The following is an 18,332-nucleotide window of genomic DNA, read 5'->3' as shown; positions in this document are numbered from 1 at the left end:
GGGCGACAAATCTACCCGGGAAATAAAAGGGTTGGAAAACAAGACGGGTGGTCAATTGGAAGAGGCGAAAAACGGGATGGTAAGCAAAATGGACACCCGAGGGGAGTTAATAAAAAAGATGGGGGAGGACATAAGGCGCAGGTCGAGCGGGAAAGTCGCATTGGTACGCGACGAGGTAACGCGGTGCGAGGAACGCGTGGAAAGCAAACCTGAGCGAGGCGCAGTTAAAATGACTGGGGTAGAAATCGTGACTCAGGGTATGGAAAAGCCGACAGCCGCCGAATTGGAAGAGAAAATTTGAAGCACGCCGGCGGTCGTTGGGCTAGAAAAAGAAAAAGAAAGTATCGTGGAAATTGGGGACGAAGAGACGGCAAAGGCAGAAATTAAATCGGAGATGGTGATGGAATATGTGCAAAGTCTGTATTCACATCGTGATGTCATGCTGCCTAACCCCAATAAAGGTTTGCAGGTGCGGTTGCAGGAGAAGAGAATCCCGAAGGTGAGTAGGAGCGTGTATGGCGCGAAAATGTATGGCGTGAAAATGTTTGGCGCGAAAAGTTTTTTCGCGCGCTTGGGATCGCGACGTCACCCGGGCGCTCGTGGAAGGTCCGTGGTGCGATGTGTGAGGGTGAATGGCACGCGTGTGCGAACGGCACCGAAGCACGGGTGTATAACGGAGTGTATGTGGGAAGAGTGTGGAACGGAGTGTGACACAGAGTGTGCGATAGCCGAAGAGGGTGTGCGAGAATGCACACCGGAGCGTGTTGTAGAGAGAGTGCGGGAGTGCACACCAGAGCGCATGATTGGGTGTGCAACAGGAGATTGCACACCCGTGGGTATGAGTGCGCCAGGATGTGCGCGAGGGTGTGTGATGATGGAGTGTGCGAGCGGCGTGAGTGCGCCTGAGTGGTGTGCACCGGAGTGTGCGGGGAACGAGTGTGCACCGGAGTGTGCGGGGAACGAGTGTGCACAAGAAAGTGCAATAACGGAATGCAGGGGGTGTATGAGAGGCGCTGGAGCGCCTCGATGTGTGAGTATGGAAAGGGTCGCGTGGTGTGAGAATGCGGCTCAAGCATCGACCCAGACCGGGGGGTTAGCATTTAGGGCGACGGATAGCCGACGCGAGCTCTCGGTGCGTGGCGTGCTTTGTGTGCTGCGGGGACCGGCGGGAATCGTTGTCGCGGTGGTCTCGCAAGGAGCGCTGTGCACAATTCGTGCCGGGCCCAGCCCTGTACGGTCGATGCCGCGTCGTAAAGGCGATTGGCATGGTTCGAGGGGGGGGGGGGTAGGAGAGGTCGGAACTTCGCCCCTGGCGGGCGCGGTGCTCCGACCGGGAGAGGTTGGGCCATCGTGCTGGGGACCGAAAGGCTCCGCGCAGGGATGGCGCCTGGAACCTTGGCCCAAGCATGCCTCCTCCCCTGAATCGAAAATGCCGGACGGACCCAACCAACAGGAGACCAACCACCCGCATGCATTGCTCGGCTTTCCGAAGCCGAGCTGTGATGGAAATGTATTGCCGCACGGAGAGGCTCGAGTGGAGTGGACAGTTAGCCATTGTGTTGGCGAATGGTAACTTTACCATTCATATGGAGGAAAATGAGCTATAGATTATGGGGTGGCAGTGAAAACTAGCCAAGGGCGGGCTAGAATATTGTTAGGGATTTAGAGATGACAGTAGGAGACGTGAGATTTAAGTAGTGACTTTTGTACAAGTAGAGGGGACGTAGAGAGATTAGATGGATGTTAATGACGAGGGAAGTGCTTAGTGTAAGGGAAGACGGGAAAGCACGAGCGTTAGAGGGAAGTAGTTAGTTCGATGATGCTGTGTGTATGTAGTAGTGTATAAGTGGTGTATTGAGGACGAATGGAATTGTGTTGAGTGAATTGACTTGCATGGGGTGCAAGTGGAGAACAGGTGTGTGGAATAAATGGTGTGGAATGAGTGGTGTGGAATGCTTGGTGTGACGTAAAAGGTGTGGAATGCATGGTGCAAAGGAGTGAATGGGGGAAGATGGACTCCTTCACGAATACCCGGGGAGGGTAGTTTAAAGTCAGGTAGAGGGCTTAGGTAAATTATTGGATATTGACACCTGTGGTGCAGGTAGTGGCAAGGTCGTGCTTGGATGGGTGCATGAGTCTGTGGAAATGGCTGGGCGTGTGGGCTTTGTTGGTGCGTATGGTTATTGGGGCACTCCGCCACTGGTAGTCTGTCGGCCAGGTGAGGCCGCAGGTACGCTCTGGGTGCCAGTTAGAGTCAGAGTAGTGTTCAGTGGGGCCCGAGGATCTGAGAGAAGGACCTGGGTAGCCCAAAGCCAGAGAGGGCATCAGAGGGGTGAGAGAGCCAGGAGGGGCCTTCCACGATTTAGGGTAGTCGCAAGGAGCATGGTAAGCTCGGGTGGCGACTTCAGTGGCGGAGGTGCGCAGGTAATTGGACCTGCTAGTGCAGCCACACATCCCAGCCCCGAAATTGTGCGAAGGCACAGTATTGAAAAATTGGGGAGTGAGACCCAAATTGGAGGGCACCACAGGGTTGGTCAATGAGAATTGGTTTTTAGAACCACATAGTGTAACGATGGCCAATTGGATTGTCAGGGCAAGACCCCTGGTAGTTTAAATGAGTTAATGTTATTAGAGTATAGTTAGGATGAGGAATCTCTTCGCACCATCCACATCCACTCATCAAGGAGACGGAACTCCACACCAGGTTTTGTAAACGATTTGAGTCAGTGAGACGCATCTCGACGTGAGTGTGACATTGTGGGTATTCCATCTCTTCCTTCTTGGGAGGGATTGGACGACGAATTTGGTATAGAGGGGGATATGGGAGACAAGACGTAGAGACGAATTTGTAAATTGTAAATACAGGGAAGGGCAAGGGTAGTGTAGGCTGACATGGGGGGTTACGAACGGCTAGGGACGAGCTTTCTCTGCTCGCTCACCCGCGCCCCTCATGTTGCATTACCTTGTATGATGTGTACCCTTGCGCCCTTTCCTCCGCGAACTGTGCTTTGTCTTCCTCCCCACCCATGGACCCATTTTTGAGGGGAGTGTGCAGGAACCCTGAACAGTGCAGCTGTGCCTGGCTGCACTTGTGCGGCGCCCCTGCTACCTTTTGCTGCACCAATACACCTTATGGACCACACGTTCTGTGGCCTGGCATCTTTGCTGAGCAGACGTTTGCTGCAAACGTTACCTTGCACCTGCGGACCACTGATTTTAAGTGGCGTCGATGTCATGCAGATGGACCATAAGATTGGCCCTGCTGGGAAATAAAAATGGACCCGGTTTGTACATTGTGTTCTGGTGTGTCAGGAAAGAAGACCTGTAAGTTTTTATTATGGCACACCGAAGACGAAGCAGGAAGCAAGAAGATGCAGCCAAGCAGCAGCCAAGCAGCAACTGTGACATTTGATTACGACATGTGATTGTGCATTTTTGTGCATTTTGGTGCATTCTTGTGTATTGGTGTATTGGTGTATTGCATTGTTGTTTCTCTCCTCCAAATTTCTTTCCCAAAAAGAACAGGTCCTGGGTTATAGAGATGTAAATAATTCGTTTAGTCTTGTAAATAACATGCTCCCCACCGTCTTTATGTTTAGTTTGAGAATTCATTCCGCAATTCGGTTAGCTGTGGGTGTGAGTCTGTTAGTTAGTGCACAACGCAGCAGGTGGGACATATCTGGTGTTGTAAAACTGTCACACACAGGGTGTTCGATTAAATGTAGAGGGAAACCACATCTAAGTGTCACACGTAATTTAAAGAGTAGTCCTGAACCTTTCTCAAAACCGGTCGTTCTCACTTGTGTGGGTTCGACTCGGGGACGAGTCTGGCGAAGCAGGGGGGCAGTGCTACGGTTTTGACATTGGCACATGTTGATCATTAAAGTTTAAAGGGTTGCCCCCCATAGTTAGTCCACGAGCAACACGTTGGCCACCTTAGAGTATTAGTTTTGTCATAGTATGTATAATTATAGGCCATTTCCACTAATAATATCTGCGTTATGTAAAGACATGAGTTTAGGTCCTTTCATTTTGCGTCCACCCTCCAATTCCACCTCTATGGACATAATTGATCCCGCGCCCCATTTGGCTATTCCCCTCAGCTTGTTACGCTTTGGCTACCTGCAGCATTTGTTACGCTTTGGCTGCTAGCAGCATTCGCTGCCCTTTGTTCGCTCGCTAGTCGAGTAACACGAGGTAGGCCTAAGAGGGAGGAGCGCGGGGTAGGGGTGGGGCGGCGTCAAGGCAGCGCGTCAGAGGCAATGACAGTAAGGGCCACCAGCCAACCAGGGCTCTAAGGGCATGGCGTGACAGGGCGTGGTAAGGCGCGTCTGGTAAATGCTAGAAGGTTCGCGGGGCGTGCCTAAAAAAGCCTGTGCACAAAGCCCTTGGAAACGAAGAGAACTTCGAGGAGTGGTGAGAGGACTCGTTGGGAAAGGGCGTGATAAAAGGACTTGAGAGAGAGGGCACTTGTTACAAGGAGCACGAGAGAGAGCACGAGTGAGTGGTGAACAGGACTCGACTGAAGCAGCGCTCGCTTTGGGGACATTGAGCTATATCTCAGTATTACGTACGCGCCGAAGGAAAGGCAGCCAGACGCGCCAGTGGCGAATATCGCTTATTCAGCCACGCGAGTGAACGCGGCAATAGCACGAGTGATAACCGCCAACCGCCAGAGCCCAGACCCTACCGTTCGCCCCGTATTATCCCGTGTGCGCCAACGACACGTGGAGAGCTCCTGCCCCTCGACTTACCATCTGCCCGGGACGAGCCGGAGGCTGGAGGGAGCTGCACGAGAGCCATCCCTGGACGTGGTGAACATCATCCCGCAGCTGCAAACCCCGTGTGAGTGTGTCTGTGTGTGAGACGGGCCCGTTTGTCCTGGGAGTAAGTTAAGACTGTTTTTAAGGCTGCACTGTGTCCCTCTTTTCTGGAAGCATTGTAAATAGTGTGAATAAATTCTGTTCTGCCTTTCTTCCCAATTCGACCGCTTCTATGATTTCTCCATTGGCGAAGCGTGGTACGCGTAAGATCGCTAGAACCGGGTTCACCATATAAATGGCACGGATCGCATGTACGCACCGCTCGGCGTCTCAGCACGCATGATTCGTGCGGGGCTTATTTCCTCGTTTCTGGGCAGCGCGAGTAATTAGGTAATAGTGATTCTAGTCCTACGACCCTATTTCGCGCTGTCCGGGAAGGACGTCATAGGTCCCGGGTGCCGTCGGCCAGTCAAAGACAAGGGGACTAATCCCCCCTTGGTAAGGGGAGAAGGCCGGTGGCGAGATCCACAACAGTATTATTCCAACTTGATCCACGGCGGGAGTATGCGCTCTACTGAGTGGTGTTCTAGTTTTAAGTGCTCTACAAAAATAAGGTACATTTCTGTATCGTAATAAGAATGAGGTTTTGGAGTGTAAAAAGAAACTGGGAATGAGTCATCTACTTATACACTACCTTAAGCAATCTTTCTTAAACTATGTTGAAAAAAAATGTTTCATAAATATAGTATCATACTGTCGTGTGCCTGCCCTGTGATTAGCACCGCAGGGTGACACAGATGACCAAATAAGCTTTAACTCCGAGGCGTTCATTTCAATGGCGGACTGTCGTTATAAGTGCGGGGAGCAAGTGGAGGAGAAGCCGTAAGCGCTTACATTCACGAGTCCACCCGACGTCCTCGACCCTGCAATAAATCAACTCAAACCGACACGGAATTAAAATGTACAAGAAAATGCCGGCTTTATTTACGAAATTGCTGGTAACAAAGAAAATGCATGATAAAACTATACTCAACATCAAAATAAACTTATTAAATATTTAGAAGGATACTCATTGAAATCCTCCATGCAAAAATGAAAAATATTTGAACACAGATGTAAAGTTCAGCTATCATTACGAAACACATATCAATAAACAAGAGGTTGCCTCAATCACAAAAAACAAAAATCATGAACATCACAAGGGGTGGTGCAACAAAAGTCACAGCATTGCAACACAAAGGCACGCACCTGAATACAGTCAAAACAAAATGACACAGGAATGGACACAACACTCCTAACAGTCAAAGACAGAATGACAGCAGTCATCAATACCGTGTGTGTCCTCCCTGAGCTGTGATGCAGGTTGTACACCTCCGACGCATACTCTGTACCAGGCATCTGATGCGGTCCTGGGGAAGTCTGTTCCACTCCTCCTGCAAGCCTTGAAAGAGCATTTGCCGATTGACAGCTGTTGATATCCTCGATGTAAGACGTCGACCAAGCTCATCCCATAAATGCTCAATGGGATTGAGGTCAGGGGAACAAGGCATCCAAGGCATCACTTCAACACCCTGTTCCTGGAGAAAGTTGGTGGTCAGGCGAGCAGCATGGGGTCGAGTGTTGTCCTGCTGGAAAACTGCGATGTCAGGATGAGCCTGGAGAAATGGCAGCACATGAGGTCTCAAAACTTCTTTGACATAACGCTGACGAGTGAGATTACCTTCGATGACGACCAGAGGTGTCCTGAAACGGGTGGAAATGCCAGCCCATACCATCACACTAGGTCCTCCCCAACGCTTGATCTGGCGAATACAGCATGATGCCAAACTTTCCCCACCTCTGCGCCATACCCGTTGACGCCCATCAGCAGCATGGAGGCAAAATCTGGACTCATCACTGAACAAAACTGCACTTCACTGTTGCTGTGTCCATCGGTGATGCTGCAGACACCATCTTAGTCTGTTCCGCCGATGCACTGCGTTCAACACTGGACCTCTGTAAGGCCGCCTTGCCACCAGGCCCTGACTTCTCAAGCGCCTCACAGTAGAGACACTGATGCGGTGGAGTATTGCAGTGATGGTTGTCCTTCTGGAAGTTTATCCCATCTCCACACAGGATCTCTGGAGGTCAGCCAAAGTGACCATCCGGTTCTTGGTCACCTCTCTTACCAAGGCCCTTCTCCCCCGATTGCTCAGTTTGGCCGGACGGCCAGCTCTAGGAAGAGTCCTGGTTGTTCCAAACTTCTTCCATTTAAGAATTATGGAGGCCACTCTGCTCTTGGGAACCTTCAATGCAGCAGAGATTTTTTTGTAGGCTTCGCCACATCTGTGCTTCGACACAATCCTGTCTCTGAGCTCTGCAGGCAGTTCCTTTGACCTCATGGCTTGGTTTTTGCTCTGATATGCATTGTCAGCTGTGAGACCTTATATAGACAGGTGTGTGCCTTTCCAAATCATGCTCAATCAATTGAATTTACCACAGGTGGACTCCAATCAAGGTGTAGAAACATCTCAAAGAGGATCAAGAGAAATGGGAGGCACCTGAGCTTAATTTCAAGTGTCATAGCAAAGGGTATGAATACTTATGTCAATGTGATATTTCAGTTTTTTCTTTTTAATAAATTTGCAAAACCTTCTAAAATCCTCTTTTCTCTTTGTCATTATGGGGTATTGAGTGTAGATTGATGAGGGAAAAAATGAATTTAAACGATTTCAGCACAAGGCTGCAACATAACAAAATGTGAAAAAGTGAAGGAGTCTGAATACTTTCTGAATGCACTGTATGTATATATATATATATATATATATATATATATATATATATATATATATATATATATATATATATATATATATATATATATATATATATATATGTATATATATATATATACAGTCACGTGAAAAAGTAAGTACACCCCATGTAAAGTTTTGACTTTTTCAACATATTTCAACATACAGCTATTTGATCTTCATTTCAACAATATTGATAGATAAAGGTGATATAAAATAACAAATATCATGAAACATTTACATTTTGTCGTCCCTGGTGTTGGGCTAGCGGCTAGGGTGCCAGCTTAGCATCCTAGGATCCTGGGTTTGAATCCTGGTCGATCGCTGAATTAATGCCAGGGGGGTTGACTCAGCCTGTCATCCTTCCAAGGTTGGCTAATTGAGTACCAGTTCACTGGTAATTCCCTGCTTGTCGTAAAAGGTGACAGACAGGGTTGGCGGCAGGAAGGGCATCCGGCCGTAAAACATTGCTTCAAAAAGGGGACTTCAAAAAAAAAACCAACAACCACGGTCCCCGAAAAAGGCCAACCCCCGCTTTGTGGATAAAAATGGCCTCTAAAGGTTTTTTTTTTTTTTTTTTTTTTACATTTTGTAGTCCATTGTATAATTTAAATAAAGATAAATGCAAATTTCGCATGTGGAAAAAGTAAGTACACCCTTGGCTCTAATAGGTGGTATTGCCCCCTTTGGCAGAAACAACCTCAAGTAGGCGTTTCTTATAACTGTCTACCAGTCTCTGACATCGACTGGGAGAAATTTTTGCCCACTCCTCCATGCAGAATTCTTTCAGCTGTGTGATGTTTGAGGGGTTTCTTGCATGCACAGCTTGTTTCAAATGCCCCCACAACATCTCGATGGGATTTAGATCCGGTCTTTGACTTGGCCATTCCAGAACCCTCCATTTCTTTCTTTTCAGCCATTCCTTGGTGGATTTACTGGTATGTTTAGGGTCATTGTCATGTTGCAAGGTCCACCTTCGGTTGAGCTTCAACTTTTCGACAGATGGCCTCACATTATCCTCAAGTACCATCTGGTACAATGAAGAATTAATAGTGGATTATATGATGGTGAACTGCTCAGGCCCTGATGCAGCAAAGCTGCCCCAAACCATAATATTTCCACCACCATGCTTCACAGTTGGTATCAGGTTCTTGTGATCACATGCTGTCTTTGGTTTTCGCCAAACATGTCTTCTGGTACTGTGGCCAAATAGTTCGACCTTTGACTCATCTGCCCAGAGCACATTGTTCCAGAAGTGCTGGTCTTTGCCTAGGTGTTTATTGGCAAACTTTAGTCTTGCCCTGATGTTCTTTCTGGACAGCAAAGGTTTCCTCCTGGCACACCTCCCATGTAGATCAAATTTGTGCAGCCTCTTTCTAATGGTAGACTCGTGCACTTTGACATCAACAGTGGCAAGAGCTACCTGTCGTTCCCGTGATGACATTCTGGGGTTCTTCGAGACTTCTTTCAGCATCTTGCGGTCTGCTCTCGGGCTGAACTTGCTGGGGCGGCCTGGCCTGAACAAGTTGGCAGTTGTTTGGAATCTTCTCCACTTGTAGATGATCTTCCGGACAGTCGAATGATTGATTTCAAATTGTTTGGAGATCTTTTTCAATCCCTTCCCAGACTCGTAGGCATCTATAACCTTCTTTCTGAAGGCCCCAGAGAGCTCTTTTGAACTTAGCATGGTGACGCCGCACACTTCAACAACAAAGAGCAAACCAAACTAAATGTCTGAGGTTTAAATAAGACAGGTTCCTCCCAATATCCTCTCTAACGATGTTCTAATCATTTGCACCTGAGCTGGTGCACCTGATTCTAATTTTAGGTATTTGAAGTAGTGATAAATGTAGTGGTGTACTTACTTTTTCCACATGCGAAATTTGCATTTATGTTCATTTAAATTATACAATGGACTACAAAATGTAAATGTTTCATGATATTTGTTATATTATATCACCTTTATCTATCAATATTGTTGAAATGAAGATCAAATAGCTCTATGTTGAAATATGTTGAAAAAGTCAAAACTTTACATGGGGTGTGCTTACTTTTTCACGTGACTGTATTTATACACTGTACAGTATGGTGATTCGATTGAACGGCAATTTGGCAGATGCGATATTATTTTTCTAATTTTCAAACTAGATTTACCTGCATGAAAAGCATCATATATGTTGAAAGTAGAACCTAACAAATGGTATATTTAAATCCGATTGATCGATGTAAAATTAACATTTAAGAAGAGAAAAACATTGACAGGTATATATATGAATTTATATTCAGCCGATTCGATTTCTCAATTTTATACTTAATAATATCTTTATTCCACATTCGTTTTGTAGGGCCAAGATGTTAGGGTTAGGGTTTATAAAAAAAGTTTTATGAAGTTTCGAAATTATATAATTAAAATTCAATGACATGAATGGAAACTTTTATTTTTGTTAGGGTTAGAGACTTGAGAGTTAGGGTTGCATAATTCAACGTGAATTTTAAAACAATCATATCACAGTGTGAAGAGGATTGATATGAGTTCAGAAAGTGGTCGTATGTTCCTGTATGGCAAAAAGTAAAGGAATTTGAGCATAAATAAGGAGCAAAATTCATGATTCTAAACACGACTTACAGATTACATAAGTCACCGAATCTTTTAAATATGTCAGAATCGGTTTCCAATTTTAAAACAATCATATCACAGTGTGAAGGGGATTGATATGAGTTCAGAAAGTGGTCGTATGTTCCTGTATGGCAAAAAAATAACAGAATTTGAGCATAAATAAGGAGCAAAATTCATGATTCTAAACACGACTTACAGATTAAATAAGTCACCGAATCTTTTAAATATGGTCAGGATCGGTTTCCTCGACAGAAAGAAACCTGACAATGTAAAAAGTGTAACAGGACTCGGACTGGAAATGCCAAGTACTCGGACTTGGGACTACTGGGCTCGGACTTCGACCGCAAGACTCGGACTTTGACTCGGACAGTTTGGACTCGGACTTGGACTCGGACCAGGTGGACTTGACTACAACACTGGTCGGTAGACAGACAGTTTGCTTAACCTTTTAGGTAGTTCAGTCATGTGAAAAAGTAAGTACACCCCATGTAAAGTTTTGACTTTTTCAACATATTTCAACATACAGCTATTTGATTTTCATTTCAACAATATTGACAGATAAAGTTGATATAATATAACAAATATCATGACACATTTACATTTTGTAGTCCATTGTACAGTGCGTATCGAAAAAAAGGTAATCCGAATTCAAGGGGTTAATATGCAAAGGTTATTTATTTTGACAATTTACATGTGGTTTACTAATTAAGAGGAGATCCTCAGTTTTCCATTGATACCTTCCATGCATTATTGCTGTCACACATGACCGAGTACATGTTCATTGAAAATGACAAGTTCAAATCGCATTTTTACAAGTTTGGCTAATCGATGCAAGTCAGGACAACTGGTGCAAAAATAACGTCAGATGTGAACTTTTCTCAGGAATGATTGGCCTTTATGCACCCACACCTTCAACGTGTCCACCTCCCCTTTCAACACAAAGCTCACAGCAGCGGAGCATGCCCTGAACTGCTTGTCTCACCATAGCCGGGTCATTGCGCAAAGCATCCACTTCATGTTGAATACGGCCCTGCAATTCGTCAAGATCACGGGAAGGAGTTACGAACACCTTGTTCTTTAAATGTCCCCAAAGGAAATAATCACATGGTGTGAGGACAGGTGATCTTGGCAGCCATTCCACTGCATGTTTGAGGGTGATGACTCGGTCTCCAAAGAGTTCCCTCAGTCGATCTCGGACAGCGATAAGACGTTGTGCTGGGGCGCCGTCTTGGGCCACCCAGAGATATCTGAAGACACCATGAACCTGTGCAAAGTTCTCCTCCAGCTGCGGTAAAACATCATGATTGATCATCTGTAGATACCTGTCACCATTGACATTCCTTTGAAAGAAAAATGGTCCGATCACCTGACCACTTCCACAAAGTCCCAACCAAACAGTCCACTTTTGTCGATTCATGTTGGTGTCAAAATTAAATTCCGGGGATTGTCCTGTCGGTACATATTCAAGAACATTATTGGTATTGACCTTGCCGTCCATGGCGAAAGCAGCTTCGTCACCGATAACGAGATACTGCAGGAAATTGACATCTGCTTCGCAACGTGCTATCAACCATCCGGCAAGCACCAGCCTCCTGGCAAAATCCCCTGGCGTAAGTTGATGCCGGATGTGAATCCGATATGGATGTTCGTGGATGTCCAGTCTTGTGATTCGGTTGAATGTTGCCGAAGGCAATCCCGTCCCATTTCGTCTTGCGCTGGTATCCCAAGGATGCTCCACAACTTGCTGCCTTACTGCTGCAATGTTCATTTCCGATCGCCCAGTGTGCCTCCTACCAGAATTCTCCTTGTTGCGGTTGAGGCTAGTGCCATGCTCTTGGTATTTTCTGACATTCGCACAGATGGTTTTGGCTGCTGGAGGCTCCCGTTCTGGGAAACGTTCCCTGAACGCATCACGAGTTCGCTGCAAACTTCCAGTTTGGTGAAAGGCTGTAACCACGAAGGTCCGCTGTTCACTCGTAAGTTGAACCATCTTGTCAATGACTCAAACTGTCTCTAAACCCGTACACTGTAGGCCCATCTTAAATACCCATCTTAAACAAAGGATAACGCAACCGACGATTACCAGACCAGCTTAACAATTTTACATAATCAACTTGGCAGTCGACAAGTGATGCGTCCATTTAAAACTGTCTTGCACCGATTAGCCAAACTTGTAAAAATGTGATTTGAACTTGTCATTTTCAATGAACATGTACCCGGTCATGTGTGACAGCAATGATGCATGAAAGGCATCAATGGAAAGCTGAGGATATCCTCATAATTGGTAAACCACATGTAAATTGTCAAACTAAATAACCTTTGCATATTAACCCCTTGAATTCGGGTTACCTTTTTTTTGATACGCACTGTGTAATTTAAATAAACATAAATGCAAATTTCACATTTGGAAAAAGTAAGTACACCCCTACATTTATCACTACTTCAAATACCTAAAATTAGAATCAGGTGCACCAGCTCAGGTGCAAATGATTAGAACATCGTTAGAGAGGATCTTGGAGGAACCTGTCTTATTTAAACCTCAGACATTTAGTTTGGTTTGCTCTTTGTTGTTGAAGTGTGCGGCGCCACCATGCCTAGATCAAAAGAGCTATCTGAGGCCTTCATAAAGAAGGTTATACATGCCTACAAGTCTGGGAAGGGATTTAAAAAGATCTCCAAACAATTTGAAATCAATCATTCGACTGTCCGGAAGATCATCTACAAGTGGAGAAGATTCCAAACAACTGCAAACTTGTTCAGGCCAGGCCACCCCAGCAAGTTCAGCCCGAGAGTAGACTGCAAGATGCTGAAAGAAGTCTCCAAGAACCCCAGAATGTCATCACGGGACCTACAGGTAACACTTCCCACTGTTGATGTCAAAGTGCACGAGTCGACCATAAGAAAGAGGCTGCACAAATTCGATCGACATGGGAGGTGTGCCAGGAGGAAACCTTTTCTGTCCAGAAAGAACATCAGGGCAAGACTAAAGTTTGCCAATGAACACCTAGGCAAAGACCAGCACTTCTGGAACAATGTGCTCTGGACAGATGAATCAAAGGTAGAGCTATTTGGCCACAGTACCAGAAGACATGTTTGGCGAAAACCAAAGACAGCATTTGACCACAAGAACCTGCTACCAACTGTAAAGCATGGTTGTGGAAATATTATGGTTTGGGACAGCTTTGCTGCATCAGGGCCTGGGCAGCTCACCATCATATAATCCACGATGAATTCTTCATTGTACCAGAGGGTGCTTGAGGATAATGTGAGGCCATCTGTCGGAAAGTTGAAGCTCAACCGAAGGTGGACCTTGCAACATGACAATGACCCCAAACATACCAGTAAATCCACCAAGGAATGGCTGAAAAGAAAGAAATGGAGGGTTCTGGAATGGCTAAGTCAAAGCCCGGATCTAAATCCCATCGAGATGTTGTGGGGGGATTTGAAACGAGCTGTGCATGCAAGAAACCCCTCAAACATCGCACAGCTGAAAGAATTCTGCATGGAGGAGTGGGCAAAAATTTCTCCCAGTCGATGTCAGAGACTGGTAGACAGTCATAAGAAACGCCTACTTGAGGTTGTTTCTCCCAAAGGGAACAATACCACCTATTAGAGCCAAGGGTGTACTTACTTTTTCCACATGCGAAATTTGCATTTATGTTTATTTAAATTATACAATGGAATACAAAATGTAAATGTTTCATGATATTTGTTATATTATATCACCTTTATCTATCAATATTGTTGAGATGGTTTGGTCATGTGTTGAGGAAGGATGAATGTGACTGGTTGAGAAGAGTGATGGAAATGAATGTAGAAGGAAGTAGAGGATGGGGAAGACCGAGAAAGACTTGGCTAAAGATGGTGGAAGAAGAAATGCGGGCAAGGGGGTTAACAAGGAGGGATGCAGAAAATAGGGCAAAATGGAGAAGATTGTCATGGGGACCGCAAGGCTAACCCCGCTCTAGCAGGGAAAATGACCTTAAAATGCATGTTGTTGTTGTTGTTGTATCTATCAATATTGTTGAAATGAAGATCAAATAGCTGTATGTTGAAATAAGTTGAAAAAGTCAAAACTTTACATGAGGTGTACTTACTTTTTCACGTGACTGTAGGTTATAGACAGAAACTGCCCAGGGCAGTACTACCGTTCTGACTTGGGAGCGGTAAAGTGGTGCCCGGAACAACCTTACACTCTCCGTGTCAGGATTGCCGGTCTTACTTTCTATCTCACTCAAGGTATAACTACCGAGCTCAACCTCTCTTGCTCAAAAAAAAAAACATCATACACTTTTCATCATACACTTTCCTTCTCTTTTATTTAAGGCCTGGCGTCGATGAGGACTATGTAGTCCATGCCTGGAGCCTTCAACATAAAAAAAAAAAAAAAACCCCACTTTGCACTTGGGGTAATGAAACGTTAAATTTGTAAAGTGCTAATTGCTAGTGCAGAGGGTGTAGTCAGGAGTAGTACATGTTATGGTGTATACATCTAACACGTGTGGCATCTGATGTAGCAATATGATGAGCCTAAAATGTAATTGTAGACATCTGATGGAGACATCTACATTGCAAAAACCTGATGAATGTAAAGTTGATCACGGTGCCGAAGATAGGGTGTGCAGTCCAGAGATGCAACAAATATAAGAGAATAACAGGGAAGAAAATTCACACTATTTGGATTCTAAACACTTATTAAAAGTTGCTTTGCGTTGCTTTGCACCAGAATATTTTCACCCTGAAAAAATGCACATCCGATGAAAGACCTGTTCATTTTGTGCTCAAGCAGCCAATAGTTCATGCTGGGTACACCAATCACGAGTCTATTTAATCAGCCATCAAATCATCCGTCATTAAATAGTCTACCCATCACATTGCCTGGGCCAAGGAGTGGCTGAACAATTTAGAAAAGCGGTACCATGCACAAACTTCCTTGCTTGCCTTTGTCAAAGGCAAGCAAGGAAGTTTGTGCATGGTACCACTCTTGGGACTCATTTCATGAGCTGTGGTCTGATGAGGCAGTGCAGCATCAAATACTGTACAAGTAATAAAACTGTTGAGGTAAAAGTTTTGTCAGGAATGGAAGCTGCAAGGGATATACAGTACTGTAAATGCATCTACAGTTCAATGTCAGGGAGGGAGATAAAGGAAAAAAAGAAGCATTTATATTAAAAACAAAAAAATATTTATCGCAAGTGGAGAGGGTCAGACCCAAAGATGAATTTGTTTTGTGCCACCTCAATTCAATCTTGGGAGGAAAGAGCAGCAATAAATGGGGTTGCCTATTCAAACTGCCAAAGTATGCAATGATCAGAGATAAGGATATAGTTTATGGTGCAGGTTGAATTGTAGTAAAATAGGTTATTTCTTCTAAATGTACACGGGGAAAGCATCATCTGTGCTTATGCGACCTCAGTCCTCAGACTGAGCACATTTGGCAGCTGGATACATAAATGTCAAGCAGGGCGGTCGTTGCTGACCTTATCATCTCATTTGGTGTGGTTCTCACTTTGTAGATTGGAGTCGTAAGATGACTTCATATGCAAAATGTGATGCAAGCATCATTAAAACTCAATCTAAAGTTGAACTCAAAAACTTGGAAATTTAACTTTACAAAAACCTGGGTCTCAAGGTCATCAATGTTAGAATATCATTAGTGAACAACAAAATCTCATTAATAAAGTTTCATGGAATTATGCATGTAGCCTGCATAAGCAAAGAAAAAACTGGGCACAGACAACAAAATAGGATTCAATAATGAGGGCGCCACCAACGAGACAGAGTATAGCATCCCGAAAGGCAAAGCTCAGGTATGACGTTTCAACTACCTTCATCTTCATGTCACTGTCTTCACCCAGGACTGTGCAGGCATTGTGTAGGAAACCTCAACTAACCTTCCATAGGGGGAAGGGGAATCAGGGACCACGTAGCAGCAATACACATATTGAGATATAGGGGCTGTAGCTCTGGTAAGATGCTGAAGGTCTCATAGACAGAACCTTAAAAAACAGTTTAGCCAGAAGAGCCTTTAAAAAAAAAGTATATACAGTCACGTGAAAAAGTAAGTACACCCCTTGTAAAGTTTTGACTTTTTCAACATATTTCAACATACAGCTATTTGAACTTCATTTCAACAATATTGATAGATAAAGGTGATATAATACAACAAATATCATGAAACTTTTACATTTTGTAGTCCATTGTATAATTTAAATAAACATCAATGCAAATTTCGCATGTGGAAAAAGTAAGTACACCCCTACATTTATCACTACTTCAAATACCTAATATTAGAATCAGGTGCACCAGCTCAGGTGCAAATGATTAGAACATCGTTAGAGGATCTTGGAGGAACCTGTCTTATTTAAACCTCAGACATTTAGTTTGGTTTGCTCTTTGTTGTTGAAGTGTGCGGCATCACCATGCCAAGATCAAAAGAGCTCTCTGAGGCCTTCAGAAAGAAGGTTATAGATGCCTACGAGTCTGGGAATGGATTTAAAAAGATCTCCAAACAATTTGAAATCAATCATTCGACTGTCCGGAAGATCATCTACAAGTGGAGAAGATTCCAAACAACTGCCAACTTGTTCAGGTCAGGCTGCCCCAGCAAGTTCAGCCCGAGAGCAGACCGCAAGATGCTGAAAGAAGTCTCTAAGAACCCCAGAATGTCATCACGGGACCGACAGGTAGCTCTTGCCACTGTTGATGTCAAAGTGCACGAGTCTACCATTAAAAAGAGGCTGCACAAATTTGATCTACATGGGAGGTGTGCCAGGAGGAAACCTTTGCTGTCCAGAAAGAACATCAGGGCAAGATTAAATTTTGCCAATGGACACCTAGGCAAAGACCAGCACTTCTGGAACAATGTGCTCTGGACAGATGAGTCAAAGGTAGAGCTATTTGGCCACAGTACCAGAAGACATGTTTGGCGAAAATCAAAGACAGCATTTGACCACGAGAACATGATACCAACTGTAAAGCATGGTGGTGGAAATATTATGGTTTGGGGCAGCTTTGCTGCATCAGTTTCTCAATTCTGGGCAGCTCACCATCATATAATCCACTATGAATTCGTCATTGCACCAGAGGGTGCTTGAGGATAATATGAGGCCATCTGTCGGATCATTTAGTGAAACCCTGGTGTTGTCAAACCCTGGTGTTGGGCTAGCGGCTAGGGTGCCGGCTTAGGATCCAAGGATCCTGGGTTCGAATCCCGGGTCGATTGCTGAATTAACGCCAGGGGGGTTGACTCAGCCTGTCATCTTTCCGAGGTCGGCTAATTGAGTACCAGTTCACTGGTAATTCCCTGGTTGTCGTTAAAGGCGGCAAAAAGGGTTGGCGTCAGGAAGGGCATCCAGCCGTAAAACATTGCTTCAAAAAGGGGACCGAAAAACAACAACAACCACAGTTCCCGAAAAAGGCCAACCCCCGCTTTGCGGGGAAAAATGGCTTCTAAAGGTGGTTTTTTGTCGGAGAGTTGAAGCTCAACCGAAGGTAGAACTTGCAACATGACAATGACCCTAAACATACCAGTAAATCCACCAAGGAATGGCTGAAAAGAAAGAAATGGAGGGTTCTGGAGTGGCCAAGTCAAAGCCCGGATCTAAATCCCATCGAGATGTTGTGGGGGGATTTGAAACGAGCTGTGCATGCAAGAAACCCCTCAAACATCGCACAGCTGAAATAATTCTGCATGGAGGAATGGGCAAAAATTAATCCCAGTCAATGTCAGAGACTGGTAGACACTTATAAGAAAGGCCTACTTGAGGTTGTTTCTGCCAAAGGTGGCAATACCACCTATTAGAGCCAAGGGTGTACTTACTTGTTCCACAGAAGGAAATGGCATCTCTGTTAATTTTTTGTTGAATAAATTATTGCAAAGTCAATCTTTCATTGTTTTTTGTTCAATTAGATCACCTTTATCTATAGATAGTTTAAATGAAGATCAAATATTGATATGTCCACATATGTTTTAAAAAAAGATTTAAAAAAACAAAAACATAAAAGCGAAAAGTTAAAAAAGATTAAAAGATTTTTAAAAAACATTTCATGGGGTGCACTTACTTTTTCCACATGCGAAATTTGCATTTATGTTTATTTAAATTATACAGTGGACTACAAAATGTAAATGTTTCATGATATTTGTTATATTATATCACC

This window comes from Myxine glutinosa, chromosome 4, assembly GCF_964187855.1.
Source record: "Myxine glutinosa chromosome 4, kmMyxGlut1.1, whole genome shotgun sequence".
NCBI lineage: Eukaryota > Metazoa > Chordata > Myxini > Myxiniformes > Myxinidae > Myxine > Myxine glutinosa.
The sequence above is the reverse complement of the archived record's forward strand: the minus strand, read 5'-3'. Positions refer to the sequence as shown.